This window comes from Anas acuta, unplaced genomic scaffold, assembly GCF_963932015.1.
Source record: "Anas acuta unplaced genomic scaffold, bAnaAcu1.1 SCAFFOLD_217, whole genome shotgun sequence".
Taxonomy (NCBI): Eukaryota; Metazoa; Chordata; class Aves; order Anseriformes; family Anatidae; genus Anas; species Anas acuta.
The window spans coordinates 37,589-56,382 of record NW_027076220.1 but is presented as its reverse complement, the minus strand read 5'-3'; positions in this window follow the sequence as shown (position 1 = coordinate 56,382).

The following is an 18,794-nucleotide window of genomic DNA, read 5'->3' as shown; positions in this document are numbered from 1 at the left end:
CCCCGGAAACAAAACCCCGCACACTTGGTTCCCCCCTCATTTTGGTTCCCCCCCCGGTGCGCCCCACAAATGGGTCCCCCCGGAAACAAAACCCCGCACACTTGGTTCCCCCCTCATTTTGGTTCCCCCCCCGGTGCGCCCCACAAATGGGTCCCCCCGGAAACAAAACCCCGCACACTTGGTTCCCCCCTCATTTTGGATCCCCCCCGGTGCGCCCCACAAATGGGTCCCCCCGGAAACAAAACCCCGCACACTTGGTTCCCCCCTCATTTTGGTTCCCCCCCCCGGTGCGCCCCACAAATGGGTCCCCCCGGAAACCGCACCCCGCACTCTTGGTTCCCCCCTCATTTTGGTTCCCCCCCACCCTTGGGGTCCCCCCAAGCCTCATGGACTTCCTCTGACCCCTGACCTCTGACCCCCGACCTATGACCCCTGACCCCTGACCTCTGACCCCTGACCTCTGACCCCGACCTATGACCCCTGACCTCTGACCCCCTGACCCTTGGCCCCTGACCTCTGACCCCCGACCTATGACCCCTGACCCCGGACCTCTGACCCCTGACCTCTGACCCCTGACCTCTGACCCCCGACCTATGACCCCTGACCCCTGACCCCTGACCTCTGACCCCTGACCCCGGACCCCCTGGCGCTTGACCCCTGACCCCTGACCTCTGACCCCTGACCCCGGACCCCCTGACCTCTGACCCCTGACCTCTGACCCCCTGACCCTTGACCCCTGACCTCTGATGCCTGACCTCTGACCCCCCGACCCCTGACCTCTGACGCCTGACCCCTGACCCCCGACCCCCGACCTCTGACCTTTGACCTGTGACCCCTGACCTCTGATCCCCTGACCTCTGACCCCTGACCCAAGCCCAAGCCCAAAAATCCCAAGCCCAAAAAATAGGACTCTCAAAACCTAAACCCAAAAACTAAAACCTAAACCCAAAAACCTAAACCCAAAAACGCTCCAAACACTAATCCAAAAAAAATAAGACGCTCAAAGCACTAACACAAAATATTAAGATGCTCAAAACCCTAACCCTGGAGAACCTAACCTGAAAAAATCAATCAATCAATAAATAAAAATAAAATTTTAAAACCCTAACCCTAAATAATTGACCAAAAAGAAAACCCTAAGACCCTAACCCTAAAAAACCTTTCAACACTACAACCCATAAACTCTAAAACCCTAACACACTAACCCTGAAAACCTTAAAACCTTAACCCCCAAATCCCTAAAATACTAACCGTTAAAAATCCAAACCTAAACAACTTAAAATCCTAAAAAACCCTAACCCTAACCCCCCTAACCATAACCCTAGCCCTAACCCTAACAAACCCTAACCCTAACCCACATCCCTAACCCTAAACCTAACCCTAACCCCGAACCCGAACCCTAACCCCCTAACCATAACCCTAAGCCCTAACCCTAACCCTAATAAACCCTAAGCCTAACCCTATCCCTAACCCTAACGCTAACCTTAACCCTAACCCTAAACCTAACGCCCTGACCATAACCCTAACCCTAAACCAAAACCCTAACCCTAACCCTAACCCCTTGGCAACCGCATCCCGCACACTTGGTTCCCCCCTCATTTTGGTTCCCCCCCCAGTGCGCCCCGCAAATGTATCCCCCCGGAAACAAAACCCCGCACACTTGGTTCCCCCCTCATTTTGGTTCCCCCCCGGTGCGCCCCGCAAATGTGTCCCCCCGGAAACAAAACCCCGCACACTTGGTTCCCCCCTCATTTTGGTTCCCCCCCCCCCGGTGCGCCCCGCAAATGTGTCCCCCCGGAAACAAAACCCCGCACACTTGGTTCCCCCCTCATTTTGGTTCCCCCCCCCGGTGCGCCCCACAAATGGGTCCCCCCGGAAACAAAACCCCGCACACTTGGTTCCCCCCTCATTTTGGTTCCCCCCCCCGGTGCGCCCCACAAATGGGTCCCCCCGGAAACCGCACCCCGCACTCTTGGTTCCCCCCTCATTTTGGTTCCCCCCCCCGGTGCGCCCCACAAATGGGTCCCCCCGGAAACCGCACCCCGCACTCTTGGTTCCCCCCTCATTTTGGTTCCCCCCCACCCTTGGGGTCCCCCCAAGCCTCATGGACTTCCTCTGACCCCTGACCTCTGACCCCCGACCTATGACCCCTGACCCCTGACCTCTGACCCCTGACCTCTGACCCCCGACCTATGACCCCTGACCCCTGACCCCTGACCTCTGACCCCTGACCCCGGACCCCCTGGCCCTTACCCCCTGGCGCTTGACCCCTGACCTCTGACCCCTGACCCCGGACCCCCTGACCTCTGACCCCTGACCTCTGACCCCCCGACCTCTGACCCCCTGACCCTTGACCCCTGACCTCTGATGCCTGACCTCTGACCCCCCGACCCCTGACCTCTGACGCCTGACCCCTGACCCCCGACCCCCGACCTCTGACCTTTGACCTGTGACCCCTGACCTCTGATCCCCTGACCTCTGACCCCTGACCCAAGCCCAAGCCCAAAAATCCCAAGCCCAAAAAATAGGACTCTCAAAACCTAAACCCAAAAACTAAAACCTAAAAACCCAAAAACCTAAACCCAAAAACGCTCCAAACACTAATCCAAAAAAAATAAGACGCTCAAAGCACTAACACAAAATATTAAGATGCTCAAAACCCTAACCCTGGAGGACCTAACCTGAAAAAATCAATCAATCAATAAATAAAAATAAAATTTTAAAACCCTAACCCTAAATAATTGACCAAAAAGAAAACCCTAAGACCCTAACCCTAAAAAGCCTTTCAACACTACAACCCATAAACTCTAAAACCCTAACACACTAACCCTGAAAAACTTAAAACCTTAACCCCCAAATCCCTAAAATACTAACCGTTAAAAATCCAAACCTAAACAACTTAAAATCCTAAAAAACCCTAACCCTAACCCCCTAACCATAACCCTAGCCCTAACCCTAACAAACCCTAACCCTAACCCAAATCCCTAACCCTAAACCTAACCCTAACCCCGAACCCGAACCCTAACCCCCTAACCATAACCCTAAGCCCTAACCCTAACCCTAATAAACCCTAAGCCTAACCCTATCCCTAACCCTAACGCTAACCTTAACCCTAACCCTAAACCTAACGCCCTGACCAGAACCCTAACCCTAACCCAAACCCTAAACCCAAACCCTAACACTACCCCTAACCCTAAACCCTAACCCTAACCCTACCCCCTAACACTACCCCTAACCCCCTAACGATAACACTAGCCCTAACCCTAACGAACCCTAACCCTAAACCAAAACCCTAACCCTAACCCTAACCCCTTGGCAACCGCATCCCGCACACTTGGTTCCCCCCTCATTTTGGTTCCCCCCCAGTGCGCCCCGCAAATGTGTCCCCCCGGAAACAAAATCCCGCACACTTGGTTCCCCCCTCATTTTGGTTCCCCCCCGGTGCGCCCCGCAAATGTGTCCCCCCGGAAACAAAACCCTGCACACTTGGTTCCCCCCTCATTTTGGTTCCCCCCCCCGGTGCGCCCCACAAATGGGTCCCCCCGGAAACCGCACCCCGCACTCTTGGTTCCCCCCTCATTTTGGTTCCCCCCCACCCTTGGGGTCCCCCCAAGCCTCATGGTCTTCCTCTGACCCCTGACCTCTGACCCCCGACCTATGACCCCTGACCCCTGACCTCTGACCCCTGACCTCTGACCCCGACCTATGACCCCTGACCTCTGACCCCTGACCTCTGACCCCCTGACCCTTGGCCCCTGACCTCTGACCCCCGACCTATGACCCCTGACCCCGGACCTCTGACCCCTGACCTCTGACCCCTGACCTCTGACCCCCGACCTATGACCCCCGGCCTATGACCCCTGACCCCTGACCCCTGACTTCTGACCCCTTACCCCGGACCCCCTGGCGCTTGACCCCTGACCTCTGACCCCCGACCTATGACCCCTGACCTCTGACCCCTGACCTCTGACCCCCTGACCTCTGACCCCCTGACCCTTGACCCCTGACCTCTGATGCCTGACCTCTGACCCCCCGACCCCTGACCTCTGACGCCTGACCCCTGACCCCCGACCTCTGACCTTTGACCTGTGACCCCTGACCTCTGATCCCCTGACCTCTGACCCCTGACCCAAGCCCAAGCCCAAAAATCCCAAGCCCAAAAAATAGGACTCTCAAAACCTAAACCCAAAAACTAAAACCTAAAAACCCAAAAACCTAAACCCAAAAACGCTCCAAACACTAATCCAAAAAAAATAAGACGCTCAAAGCACTAACACAAAATATTAAGATGCTCAAAACCCTAACCCTGGAGAACCTAACCTGAAAAAATCAATCAATCAATAAATAAAAATAAAATTTTAAAACCCTAACCCTAAATAATTGACCAAAAAGAAAACCCTAAGACCCTAACCCTAAAAAACCTTTCAACACTACAACCCATAAACTCTAAAACCCTAACACACTAACCCTGAAAACCTTAAAACCTTAACCCCCAAATCCCTAAAATACTAACCGTTAAAAATCCAAACCTAAACAACTTAAAATCCTAAAAAACCCTAACCCTAACCCCCTAACCATAACCCTAAGCCCTAACCCTAACCCTAATAAACCCTAAGCCTAACCCTATCCCTAACCCTAACGCTAACCTTAACCCTAACCCTAAACCTAACGCCCTGACCAGAACCCTAACCCAAACCCTAAACCCAAACCCTAACACTACCCCTAACCCTAAACCCTAACCCTAACCCTACCCCCTAACACTACCCCTAACCCCCTAACGATAACACTAGCCCTAACCCTAACGAACCCTAACCCTAAACCAAAACCCTAACCCTAACCCTAACCCCTTGGCAACCGCATCCCGCACACTTGGTTCCCCCCTCATTTTGGTTCCCCCCCAGTGCGCCCCGCAAATGTGTCCCCCCGGAAACAAAACCCCGCACACTTGGTTCCCCCCTCATTTTGGTTCCCCCCGGTGCGCCCCGCAAATGTGTCCCCCCGGAAACAAAACCCCGCACAATTGGTTCCCCCCTCATTTTGGTTCCCCCCCCCGGTGCGCCCCGCAAATGTGTCCCCCCGGAAACAAAACCCCGCACACTTGGTTCCCCCCTCATTTTGGTTCCCCCACCCGGTGCGCCCCACAAATGGGTCCCCCCGGAAACAAAACCCCGCACACTTGGTTCCCCCCTCATTTTGGTTCCCCCCCCCGGTGCGACCCACAAATGGGTCCCCCCAGAAACAAAACCCGGCACACTTGGTTCCCCCCTCATTTTGGTTCCCCCCCCCGGTGCGCCCCACAAATGGGTCCCCCCGGAAACAAAACCCCGCACACTTGGTTCCCCCCTCATTTTGGTTCCCCCCCCAGTGCGCCCCACAAATGGGTCCCCCCGGAAACAAAACCCCGCACACTTGGTTCCCCCCTCATTTTGGTTCCCCCCCCCCCAGTGCGCCCCACAAATGGGTCCCCCCGGAAACAAAACCCCGCACACTTGGTTCCCCCCTCATTTTGGTTCCCCCCCCCCCGGTGCCCCCCACAAATGGGTCCCCCCGGAAACCGCACCCCGCACTCTTGGTTCCCCCCTCATTTTGGTTCCCCCCCACCCTTGGGGTCCCCCCAAGACTCATGGACTTCCTCTGACCCCTGACCTCTGACCCCCGACCTATGACCCCTGACCCCTGACCTCTGACCCCTGACCTCTGACCCCCGACCTATGACCCCTGACCCCTGACCTCTGACCCCTGACCTCTGACCCCGACCTATGACCCCTGACCTCTGACCCCCTGACCCTTGGCCCCTGACCTCTGACCCCCGACCTATGACCCCTGACCCCGGACCTCTGACCCCTGACCTCTGACCCCTGACCTCTGACCCCCGACCTATGACCCCTGACCCCTGACCCCTGACCTCTGACCCCTGACCCCGGACCCCCTGGCGCTTGACCCCTGACCCCTGACCTCTGACCCCTGACCCCGGACCCCCTGACCTCTGACCCCTGACCTCTGACCCCCTGACCCTTGACCCCTGACCTCTGATGCCTGACCTCTGACCCCCCGACCCCTGACCTCTGACGCCTGACCCCTGACCCCCGACCCCCGACCTCTGACCTTTGACCTGTGACCCCTGACCTCTGATCCCCTGACCTCTGACCCCTGACCCAAGCCCAAGCCCAAAAATCCCAAGCCCAAAAAATAGGACTCTCAAAACCTAAACCCAAAAACTAAAACCTAAAAACCCAAAAACCTAAACCCAAAAACGCTCCAAACACTAATCCAAAAAAAATAAGACGCTCAAAGCACTAACACAAAATATTAAGATGCTCAAAACCCTAACCCTGGAGAACCTAACCTGAAAAAATCAATCAATCAATAAATAAAAATAAAATTTTAAAACCCTAACCCTAAATAATTGACCAAAAAGAAAACCCTAAGACCCTAACCCTAAAAAACCTTTCAACACTACAACCCATAAACTCTAAAACCCTAACACACTAACCCTGAAAACCTTAAAACCTTAACCCCCAAATCCCTAAAATACTAACCGTTAAAAATCCAAACCTAAACAACTTAAAATCCTAAAAAACCCTAACCCTAACCCCCTAACCATAACCCTAGCCCTAACCCTAACAAACCCTAACCCTAACCCACATCCCTAACCCTAAACCTAACCCTAACCCCGAACCCGAACCCTAACCCCCTAACCATAACCCTAAGCCCTAACCCTAACCCTAATAAACCCTAAGCCTAACCCTATCCCTAACCCTAACGCTAACCTTAACCCTAACCCTAAACCTAACGCCCTGACCATAACCCTAACCCTAAACCAAAACCCTAACCCTAACCCTAACCCCTTGGCAACCGCATCCCGCACACTTGGTTCCCCCCTCATTTTGGTTCCCCCCCGGTGCGCCCCGCTAATGTGTCCCCCCGGAAACAAAACCCCGCACATTTGGTTCCCCCCTCATTTTGGTTCCCCCCCCCCAGTGCGCCCCGCAAATGTGTCCCCCCGGAAACAAAACCCCGCACACTTGGTTCCCCCCTCATTTTGGTTCCCCCCCGGTGCGCCCCACAAATGGGTCCCCCCGGAAACAAAACCCCGCACACTTGGTTCCCCCCTCATTTTGGTTCCCCCCCCCGTTGCGCCCCACAAATGGGTCCCCCCGGAAACAAAACCCCGCACACTTGGTTCCCCCCTCATTTTGGTTCCCCCCCCCGGTGCGCCCCACAAATGGGTCCCCCCGGAAACCGCACCCCGCACTCTTGGTTCCCCCCTCATTTTGGTTCCCCCCCACCCTTGGGGTCCCCCCAAGCCTCATGGACTTCCTCTGACCCCTGACCTCTGACCCCCGACCTATGACCCCTGACCCCTGACCTCTGACCCCTGACCTCTGACCCCCGACCTATGACCCCTGACCCCTGACCCCTGACCTCTGACCCCTGACCCCGGACCCCCTGGCCCTTACCCCCTGGCGCTTGACCCCTGACCTCTGACCCCTGACCCCGGACCCCCTGACCTCTGACCCCTGACCTCTGACCCCCCGACCTCTGACCCCCTGACCCTTGACCCCTGACCTCTGATGCCTGACCTCTGACCCCCCGACCCCTGACCTCTGACGCCTGACCCCTGACCCCCGACCCCCGACCTCTGACCCCTGACCTCTGACCCCTGACCTCTGACCTCCGACCTATGACCCCCGGCCTATGACCCCTGACCCCTGACCCCTGACTTCTGACCCCTTACCCCGGACCCCCTGGCCCTTGACCCCTGACCTCTGACCCCCGACCTATGACCCCTGACCTCTGACCCCTGACCTCTGACCCCCTGACCTCTGACCCTTGACCCAAGCCCAAGCCCAAAAATCCCAAGCCCAAAAAATAGGACTCTCAAAACCTAAACCCAAAAACTAAAACCTAAAAACCCAAAAACCTAAACCCAAAAACGCTCCAAACACTAATCCAAAAAAAATAAGACGCTCAAAGCACTAACACAAAATATTAAGATGCTCAAAACCCTAACCCTGGAGAACCTAACCTGAAAAAATCAATCAATCAATAAATAAAAATAAAATTTTAAAACCCTAACCCTAAATAATTGACCAAAAAGAAAACCCTAAGACCCTAACCCTAAAAAACCTTTCAACACTACAACCCATAAACTCTAAAACCCTAACACACTAACCCTGAAAACCTTAAAACCTTAACCCCCAAATCCCTAAAATACTAACCGTTAAAAATCCAAACCTAAACAACTTAAAATCCTAAAAAACCCTAACCCTAACCCCCTAACCATAACCCTAGCCCTAACCCTAACAAACCCTAACCCTAACCCAAATCCCTAACCCTAAACCTAACCCTAACCCCGAACCCGAACCCTAACCCCCTAACCATAACCCTAAGCCCTAACCCTAACCCTAATAAACCCTAAGCCTAACCCTAGCCCTAACCCTAACGCTAACCTTAACCCTAACCCTAAACCTAACGCCCTGACCAGAACCCTAACCCAAACCCTAAACCCAAACCCTAACACTACCCCTAACCCTAAACCCTAACCCTAACCCTACCCCCTAACACTACCCCTAACCCCCTAACGATAACACTAGCCCTAACCCTAACGAACCCTAACCCTAAACCAAAACCCTAACCCTAACCCTAACCCCTTGGCAACCGCATCCCGCACACTTGGTTCCCCCCTCATTTTGGTTCCCCCCCAGTGCGCCCCGCAAATGTGTCCCCCCGGAAACAAAACCCCGCACACTTGGTTCCCCCCTCATTTTGGTTCCCCCACCCGGTGCGCCCCACAAATGGGTCCCCCCGGAAACAAAACCCCGCACACTTGGTTCCCCCCTCATTTTGGTTCCCCCCCCCGGTGCGCCCCACAAATGGGTCCCCCCAGAAACAAAACCCGGCACACTTGGTTCCCCCCTCATTTTGGTTCCCCCCCCCGGTGCGCCCCACAAATGGGTCCCCCCGGAAACAAAACCCCGCACACTTGGTTCCCCCCTCATTTTGGTTCCCCCCCCAGTGCGCCCCACAAAAGGGTCCCCCCGGAAACAAAACCCCGCACACTTGGTTCCCCCCTCATTTTGGTTCCCCCCCCCCAGTGCGCCCCACAAATGGGTCCCCCCGGAAACAAAACCCCGCACACTTGGTTCCCCCCTCATTTTGGTTCCCCCCCCCGGTGCCCCCCACAAATGGGTCCCCCCGGAAACCGCACCCCGCACTCTTGGTTCCCCCCTCATTTTGGTTCCCCCCCACCCTTGGGGTCCCCCCAAGACTCATGGACTTCCTCTGACCCCTGACCTCTGACCCCCGACCTATGACCCCTGACCCCTGACCTCTGACCCCTGACCTCTGACCCCCGACCTATGACCCCTGACCCCTGACCTCTGACCCCTGACCTCTGACCCCCTGACCCTTGGCCCCTGACCTCTGACCCCCGACCTATGACCCCTGACCCCGGACCTCTGACCCCTGACCTCTGACCCCTGACCTCTGACCCCCGACCTATGACCCCTGACCCCTGACCCCTGACCTCTGACCCCTGACCCCGGACCCCCTGGCCCTTACCCCCTGGCGCTTGACCCCTGACCTCTGACCCCTGACCCCGGACCCCCTGACCTCTGACCCCTGACCTCTGACCCCCCGACCTCTGACCCCCTGACCCTTGACCCCTGACCTCTGATGCCTGACCTCTGACCCCCCGACCCCTGACCTCTGACGCCTGACCCCTGACCCCCGACCCCCGACCTCTGACCTTTGACCTGTGACCCCTGACCTCTGATCCCCTGACCTCTGACCCCTGACCCAAGCCCAAGCCCAAAAATCCCAAGCCCAAAAAATAGGACTCTCAAAACCTAAACCCAAAAACTAAAACCTAAAAACCCAAAAACCTAAACCCAAAAACGCTCCAAACACTAATCCAAAAAAAATAAGACGCTCAAAGCACTAACACAAAATATTAAGATGCTCAAAACCCTAACCCTGGAGAACCTAACCTGAAAAAATCAATCAATCAATAAATAAAAATAAAATTTTAAAACCCTAACCCTAAATAATTGACCAAAAAGAAAACCCTAAGACCCTAACCCTAAAAAACCTTTCAACACTACAACCCATAAACTCTAAAACCCTAACACACTAACCCTGAAAACCTTAAAACCTTAACCCCCAAATCCCTAAAATACTAACCGTTAAAAATCCAAACCTAAACAACTTAAAATCCTAAAAAACCCTAACCCTAACCCCCTAACCATAACCCTAGCCCTAACCCTAACAAACCCTAACCCTAACCCAAATCCCTAACCCTAAACCTAACCCTAACCCCGAACCCGAACCCTAACCCCCTAACCATAACCCTAAGCCCTAACCCTAACCCTAATAAACCCTAAGCCTAACCCTATCCCTAACCCTAACGCTAACCTTAACCCTAACCCTAAACCTAACGCCCTGACCAGAACCCTAACCCTAACCCAAACCCTAAACCCAAACCCTAACACTACCCCTAACCCTAAACCCTAACCCTAACCCTACCCCCTAACACTACCCCTAACCCCCTAACGATAACACTAGCCCTAACCCTAACGAACCCTAACCCTAAACCAAAACCCTAACCCTAACCCTAACCCCTTGGCAACCGCATCCCGCACACTTGGTTCCCCCCTCATTTTGGTTCCCCCCCAGTGCGCCCCGCAAATGTGTCCCCCCGGAAACAAAACCCCGCACACTTGGTTCCCCCCTCATTTTGGTTCCCCCCCGGTGCGCCCCGCAAATGTGTCCCCCCGGAAACAAAACCCCGCACACTTGGTTCCCCCCTCATTTTGGTTCCCCCCCCGGTGCGCCCCACAAATGGGTCCCCCCGGAAACAAAACCCCGCACACTTGGTTCCCCCCTCATTTTGGTTCCCCCCCCGGTGCGCCCCACAAATGGGTCCCCCCGGAAACAAAACCCCGCACACTTGGTTCCCCCCTCATTTTGGATCCCCCCCGGTGCGCCCCACAAATGGGTCCCCCCGGAAACAAAACCCCGCACACTTGGTTCCCCCCTCATTTTGGTTCCCCCCCCCGGTGCGCCCCACAAATGGGTCCCCCCGGAAACCGCACCCCGCACTCTTGGTTCCCCCCTCATTTTGGTTCCCCCCCACCCTTGGGGTCCCCCCAAGCCTCATGGACTTCCTCTGACCCCTGACCTCTGACCCCCGACCTATGACCCCTGACCCCTGACCTCTGACCCCTGACCTCTGACCCCGACCTATGACCCCTGACCTCTGACCCCCTGACCCTTGGCCCCTGACCTGTGACCCCCGACCTATGACCCCTGACCCCGGACCTCTGACCCCTGACCTCTGACCCCTGACCTCTGACCCCCGACCTATGACCCCTGACCCCTGACCCCTGACCTCTGACCCCTGACCCCGGACCCCCTGGCGCTTGACCCCTGACCCCTGACCTCTGACCCCTGACCCCGGACCCCCTGACCTCTGACCCCTGACCTCTGACCCCCTGACCCTTGACCCCTGACCTCTGATGCCTGACCTCTGACCCCCCGACCCCTGACCTCTGACGCCTGACCCCTGACCCCCGACCCCCGACCTCTGACCTTTGACCTGTGACCCCTGACCTCTGATCCCCTGACCTCTGACCCCTGACCCAAGCCCAAGCCCAAAAATCCCAAGCCCAAAAAATAGGACTCTCAAAACCTAAACCCAAAAACTAAAACCTAAACCCAAAAACCTAAACCCAAAAACGCTCCAAACACTAATCCAAAAAAAATAAGACGCTCAAAGCACTAACACAAAATATTAAGATGCTCAAAACCCTAACCCTGGAGAACCTAACCTGAAAAAATCAATCAATCAATAAATAAAAATAAAATTTTAAAACCCTAACCCTAAATAATTGACCAAAAAGAAAACCCTAAGACCCTAACCCTAAAAAACCTTTCAACACTACAACCCATAAACTCTAAAACCCTAACACACTAACCCTGAAAACCTTAAAACCTTAACCCCCAAATCCCTAAAATACTAACCGTTAAAAATCCAAACCTAAACAACTTAAAATCCTAAAAAACCCTAACCCTAACCCCCCTAACCATAACCCTAGCCCTAACCCTAACAAACCCTAACCCTAACCCACATCCCTAACCCTAAACCTAACCCTAACCCCGAACCCGAACCCTAACCCCCTAACCATAACCCTAAGCCCTAACCCTAACCCTAATAAACCCTAAGCCTAACCCTATCCCTAACCCTAACGCTAACCTTAACCCTAACCCTAAACCTAACGCCCTGACCATAACCCTAACCCTAAACCAAAACCCTAACCCTAACCCTAACCCCTTGGCAACCGCATCCCGCACACTTGGTTCCCCCCTCATTTTGGTTCCCCCCCCAGTGCGCCCCGCAAATGTATCCCCCCGGAAACAAAACCCCGCACACTTGGTTCCCCCCTCATTTTGGTTCCCCCCCGGTGCGCCCCGCAAATGTGTCCCCCCGGAAACAAAACCCCGCACACTTGGTTCCCCCCTCATTTTGGTTCCCCCCCCCCCGGTGCGCCCCGCAAATGTGTCCCCCCGGAAACAAAACCCCGCACACTTGGTTCCCCCCTCATTTTGGTTCCCCCCCCCGGTGCGCCCCACAAATGGGTCCCCCCGGAAACAAAACCCCGCACACTTGGTTCCCCCCTCATTTTGGTTCCCCCCCCCGGTGCGCCCCACAAATGGGTCCCCCCGGAAACCGCACCCCGCACTCTTGGTTCCCCCCTCATTTTGGTTCCCCCCCCCGGTGCGCCCCACAAATGGGTCCCCCCGGAAACCGCACCCCGCACTCTTGGTTCCCCCCTCATTTTGGTTCCCCCCCACCCTTGGGGTCCCCCCAAGCCTCATGGACTTCCTCTGACCCCTGACCTCTGACCCCCGACCTATGACCCCTGACCCCTGACCTCTGACCCCTGACCTCTGACCCCCGACCTATGACCCCTGACCCCTGACCCCTGACCTCTGACCCCTGACCCCGGACCCCCTGGCCCTTACCCCCTGGCGCTTGACCCCTGACCTCTGACCCCTGACCCCGGACCCCCTGACCTCTGACCCCTGACCTCTGACCCCCCGACCTCTGACCCCCTGACCCTTGACCCCTGACCTCTGATGCCTGACCTCTGACCCCCCGACCCCTGACCTCTGACGCCTGACCCCTGACCCCCGACCCCCGACCTCTGACCTTTGACCTGTGACCCCTGACCTCTGATCCCCTGACCTCTGACCCCTGACCCAAGCCCAAGCCCAAAAATCCCAAGCCCAAAAAATAGGACTCTCAAAACCTAAACCCAAAAACTAAAACCTAAAAACCCAAAAACCTAAACCCAAAAACGCTCCAAACACTAATCCAAAAAAAATAAGACGCTCAAAGCACTAACACAAAATATTAAGATGCTCAAAACCCTAACCCTGGAGAACCTAACCTGAAAAAATCAATCAATCAATAAATAAAAATAAAATTTTAAAACCCTAACCCTAAATAATTGACCAAAAAGAAAACCCTAAGACCCTAACCCTAAAAAACCTTTCAACACTACAACCCATAAACTCTAAAACCCTAACACACTAACCCTGAAAACCTTAAAACCTTAACCCCCAAATCCCTAAAATACTAACCGTTAAAAATCCAAACCTAAACAACTTAAAATCCTAAAAAACCCTAACCCTAACCCCCCTAACCATAACCCTAGCCCTAACCCTAACAAACCCTAACCCTAACCCACATCCCTAACCCTAAACCTAACCCTAACCCCGAACCCGAACCCTAACCCCCTAACCATAACCCTAAGCCCTAACCCTAACCCTAATAAACCCTAAGCCTAACCCTATCCCTAACCCTAACGCTAACCTTAACCCTAACCCTAAACCTAACGCCCTGACCATAACCCTAACCCTAAACCAAAACCCTAACCCTAACCCTAACCCCTTGGCAACCGCATCCCGCACACTTGGTTCCCCCCTCATTTTGGTTCCCCCCCGGTGCGCCCCGCTAATGTGTCCCCCCGGAAACAAAACCCCGCACACTTGGTTCCCCCCTCATTTTGGTTCCCCCCCCCCGGTGCGCCCCACAAATGGGTCCCCCCGGAAACAAAACCCCGCACACTTGGTTCCCCCCTCATTTTGGTTCCCCCCCGGTGCGCCCCACAAATGGGTCCCCCCGGAAACAAAACCCCGCACACTTGGTTCCCCCCTCATTTTGGTTCCCCCCCCCGGTGCGCCCCACAAATGGGTCCCCCCGGAAACCGCACCCCGCACTCTTGGTTCCCCCCTCATTTTGGTTCCCCCCCACCCTTGGGGTCCCCCCAAGCCTCATGGACTTCCTCTGACCCCTGACCTCTGACCCCCGACCTATGACCCCTGACCCCTGACCTCTGACCCCTGACCTCTGACCCCCGACCTATGACCCCTGACCCCTGACCCCTGACCTCTGACCCCTGACCCCGGACCCCCTGGCCCTTACCCCCTGGCGCTTGACCCCTGACCTCTGACCCCTGACCCCGGACCCCCTGACCTCTGACCCCTGACCTCTGACCCCCCGACCTCTGACCCCCTGACCCTTGACCCCTGACCTCTGATGCCTGACCTCTGACCCCCCGACCCCTGACCTCTGACGCCTGACCCCTGACCCCCGACCCCCGACCTCTGACCCCTGACCTCTGACCCCCGACCTATGACCCCCGGCCTATGACCCCTGACCCCTGACCCCTGACTTCTGACCCCTTACCCCGGACCCCCTGGCCCTTGACCCCTGACCTCTGACCCCCGACCTATGACCCCTGACCTCTGACCCCTGACCTCTGACCCCCTGACCTCTGACCCTTGACCCAAGCCCAAGCCCAAAAATCCCAAGCCCAAAAAATAGGACTCTCAAAACCTAAACCCAAAAACTAAAACCTAAAAACCCAAAAACCTAAACCCAAAAACGCTCCAAACACTAATCCAAAAAAAATAAGACGCTCAAAGCACTAACACAAAATATTAAGATGCTCAAAACCCTAACCCTGGAGAACCTAACCTGAAAAAATCAATCAATCAATAAATAAAAATAAAATTTTAAAACCCTAACCCTAAATAATTGACCAAAAAGAAAACCCTAAGACCCTAACCCTAAAAAACCTTTCAACACTACAACCCATAAACTCTAAAACCCTAACACACTAACCCTGAAAACCTTAAAACCTTAACCCCCAAATCCCTAAAATACTAACCGTTAAAAATCCAAACCTAAACAACTTAAAATCCTAAAAAACCCTAACCCTAACCCCCTAACCATAACCCTAGCCCTAACCCTAACAAACCCTAACCCTAACCCAAATCCCTAACCCTAAACCTAACCCTAACCCCGAACCCGAACCCTAACCCCCTAACCATAACCCTAAGCCCTAACCCTAACCCTAATAAACCCTAAGCCTAACCCTATCCCTAACCCTAACGCTAACCTTAACCCTAACCCTAAACCTAACGCCCTGACCAGAACCCTAACCCTAACCCAAACCCTAAACCCAAACCCTAACACTACCCCTAACCCTAAACCCTAACCCTAACCCTACCCCCTAACACTACCCCTAACCCCCTAACGATAACACTAGCCCTAACCCTAACGAACCCTAACCCTAAACCAAAACCCTAACCCTAACCCTAACCCCTTGGCAACCGCATCCCGCACACTTGGTTCCCCCCTCATTTTGGTTCCCCCCCAGTGCGCCCCGCAAATGTGTCCCCCCGGAAACAAAACCCCGCACACTTGGTTCCCCCCTCATTTTGGTTCCCCCCCGGTGCGCCCCGCAAATGTGTCCCCCCGGAAACAAAACCCCGCACACTTGGTTCCCCCCTCATTTTGGTTCCCCCCCCGGTGCGCCCCACAAATGGGTCCCCCCGGAAACAAAACCCCGCACACTTGGTTCCCCCCTCATTTTGGTTCCCCCCCCCGGTGCGCCCCACAAATGGGTCCCCCCGGAAACAAAACCCCGCACACTTGGTTCCCCCCTCATTTTGGTTCCCCCCCGGTGCGCCCCACAAATGGGTCCCCCCGGAAACAAAACCCCGCACACTTGGTTCCCCCCTCATTTTGGTTCCCCCCCCCGGTGCGCCCCACAAATGGGTCCCCCCGGAAACCGCACCCCGCACTCTTGGTTCCCCCCTCATTTTGGTTCCCCCCCACCCTTGGGGTCCCCCCAAGCCTCATGGACTTCCTCTGACCCCTGACCTCTGACCCCCGACCTATGACCCCTGACCCCTGACCTCTGACCCCTGACCTCTGACCCCGACCTATGACCCCTGACCTCTGACCCCCTGACCCTTGGCCCCTGACCTCTGACCCCCGACCTATGACCCCTGACCCCGGACCTCTGACCCCTGACCTCTGACCCCTGACCTCTGACCCCCGACCTATGACCCCTGACCCCTGACCCCTGACCTCTGACCCCTGACCCCGGACCCCCTGGCGCTTGACCCCTGACCCCTGACCTCTGACCCCTGACCCCGGACCCCCTGACCTCTGACCCCTGACCTCTGACCCCCTGACCCTTGACCCCTGACCTCTGATGCCTGACCTCTGACCCCCCGACCCCTGACCTCTGACGCCTGACCCCTGACCCCCGACCCCCGACCTCTGACCTTTGACCTGTGACCCCTGACCTCTGATCCCCTGACCTCTGACCCCTGACCCAAGCCCAAGCCCAAAAATCCCAAGCCCAAAAAATAGGACTCTCAAAACCTAAACCCAAAAACTAAAACCTAAAAACCCAAAAACCTAAACCCAAAAACGCTCCAAACACTAATCCAAAAAAAATAAGACGCTCAAAGCACTAACACAAAATATTAAGATGCTCAAAACCCTAACCCTGGAGAACCTAACCTGAAAAAATCAATCAATCAATAAATAAAAATAAAATTTTAAAACCCTAACCCTAAATAATTGACCAAAAAGAAAACCCTAAGACCCTAACCCTAAAAAACCTTTCAACACTACAACCCATAAACTCTAAAACCCTAACACACTAACCCTGAAAACCTTAAAACCTTAACCCCCAAATCCCTAAAATACTAACCGTTAAAAATCCAAACCTAAACAACTTAAAATCCTAAAAAACCCTAACCCTAACCCCCTAACCATAACCCTAGCCCTAACCCTAACAAACCCTAACCCTAACCCACATCCCTAACCCTAAACCTAACCCTAACCCCGAACCCGAACCCTAACCCCCTAACCATAACCCTAAGCCCTAACCCTAACCCTAATAAACCCTAAGCCTAACCCTATCCCTAACCCTAACGCTAACCTTAACCCTAACCCTAAACCTAACGCCCTGACCATAACCCTAACCCTAAACCAAAACCCTAACCCTAACCCTAACCCCTTGGCAACCGCATCCCGCACACTTGGTTCCCCCCTCATTTTGGTTCCCCCCCGGTGCGCCCCGCTAATGTGTCCCCCCGGAAACAAAACCCCGCACATTTGGTTCCCCCCTCATTTTGGTTCCCCCCCCCCGGTGCGCCCCGCAAATGTGTCCCCCCGGAAACAAAACCCCGCACACTTGGTTCCCCCCTCATTTTGGTTCCCCCCCGGTGCGCCCCACAAATGGGTCCCCCCGGAAACAAAACCCCGCACACTTGGTTCCCCCCTCATTTTGGTTCCCCCCCCCGGTGCGCCCCACAAATGGGTCCCCCCGGAAACAAAACCCCGCACACTTGGTTCCCCCCTCATTTTGGTTCCCCCCCCCGGTGCGCCCCACAAATGGGTCCCCCCGGAAACCGCACCCCGCACTCTTGGTTCCCCCCTCATTTTGGTTCCCCCCCACCCTTGGGGTCCCCCCAAGCCTCATGGACTTCCTCTGACCCCTGACCTCTGACCCCCGACCTATGACCCCTGACCCCTGACCTCTGACCCCTGACCTCTGACCCCCGACCTATGACCCCTGACCCCTGACCCCTGACCTCTGACCCCTGACCCCGGACCCCCTGGCCCTTACCCCCTGGCGCTTGACCCCTGACCTCTGACCCCTGACCCCGGACCCCCTGACCTCTGACCCCTGACCTCTGACCCCCCGACCTCTGACCCCCTGACCCTTGACCCCTGACCTCTGATGCCTGACCTCTGACCCCCCGACCCCTGACCTCTGACGCCTGACCCCTGACCCCCGACCCCCGACCTCTGACCCCTGACCTCTGACCCCTGACCTCTGACCTCCGACCTATGACCCCCGGCCTATGACCCCTGACCCCTGACCCCTGACTTCTGACCCCTTACCCCGGACCCCCTGGCCCTTGACCCCTGACCTCTGACCCCCGACCTATGACCCCTGACCTCTGACCCCTGACCTCTGACCCCCTGACCTCTGACCCTTGACCCAAGCCCAAGCCCAAAAATCCCAAGCCCAAAAAATAGGACTCTCAAAACCTAAACCCAAAAACTAAAACCTAAAAACCCAAAAACCTAAACCCAAAAACGCTCCAAACACTAATCCAAAAAAAATAAGACGCTCAAAGCACTAACACAAAATATTAAGATGCTCAAAACCCTAACCCTGGAGAACCTAACCTGAAAAAATCAATCAATCAATAAATAAAAATAAAATTTTAAAACCCTAACCCTAAATAATTGACCAAAAAGAAAACCCTAAGACCCTAACCCTAAAAAACCTTTCAACACTACAACCCATAAACTCTAAAACCCTAACACACTAACCCTGAAAACCTTAAAACCTTAACCCCCAAATCCCTAAAATACTAACCGTTAAAAATCCAAACCTAAACAACTTAAA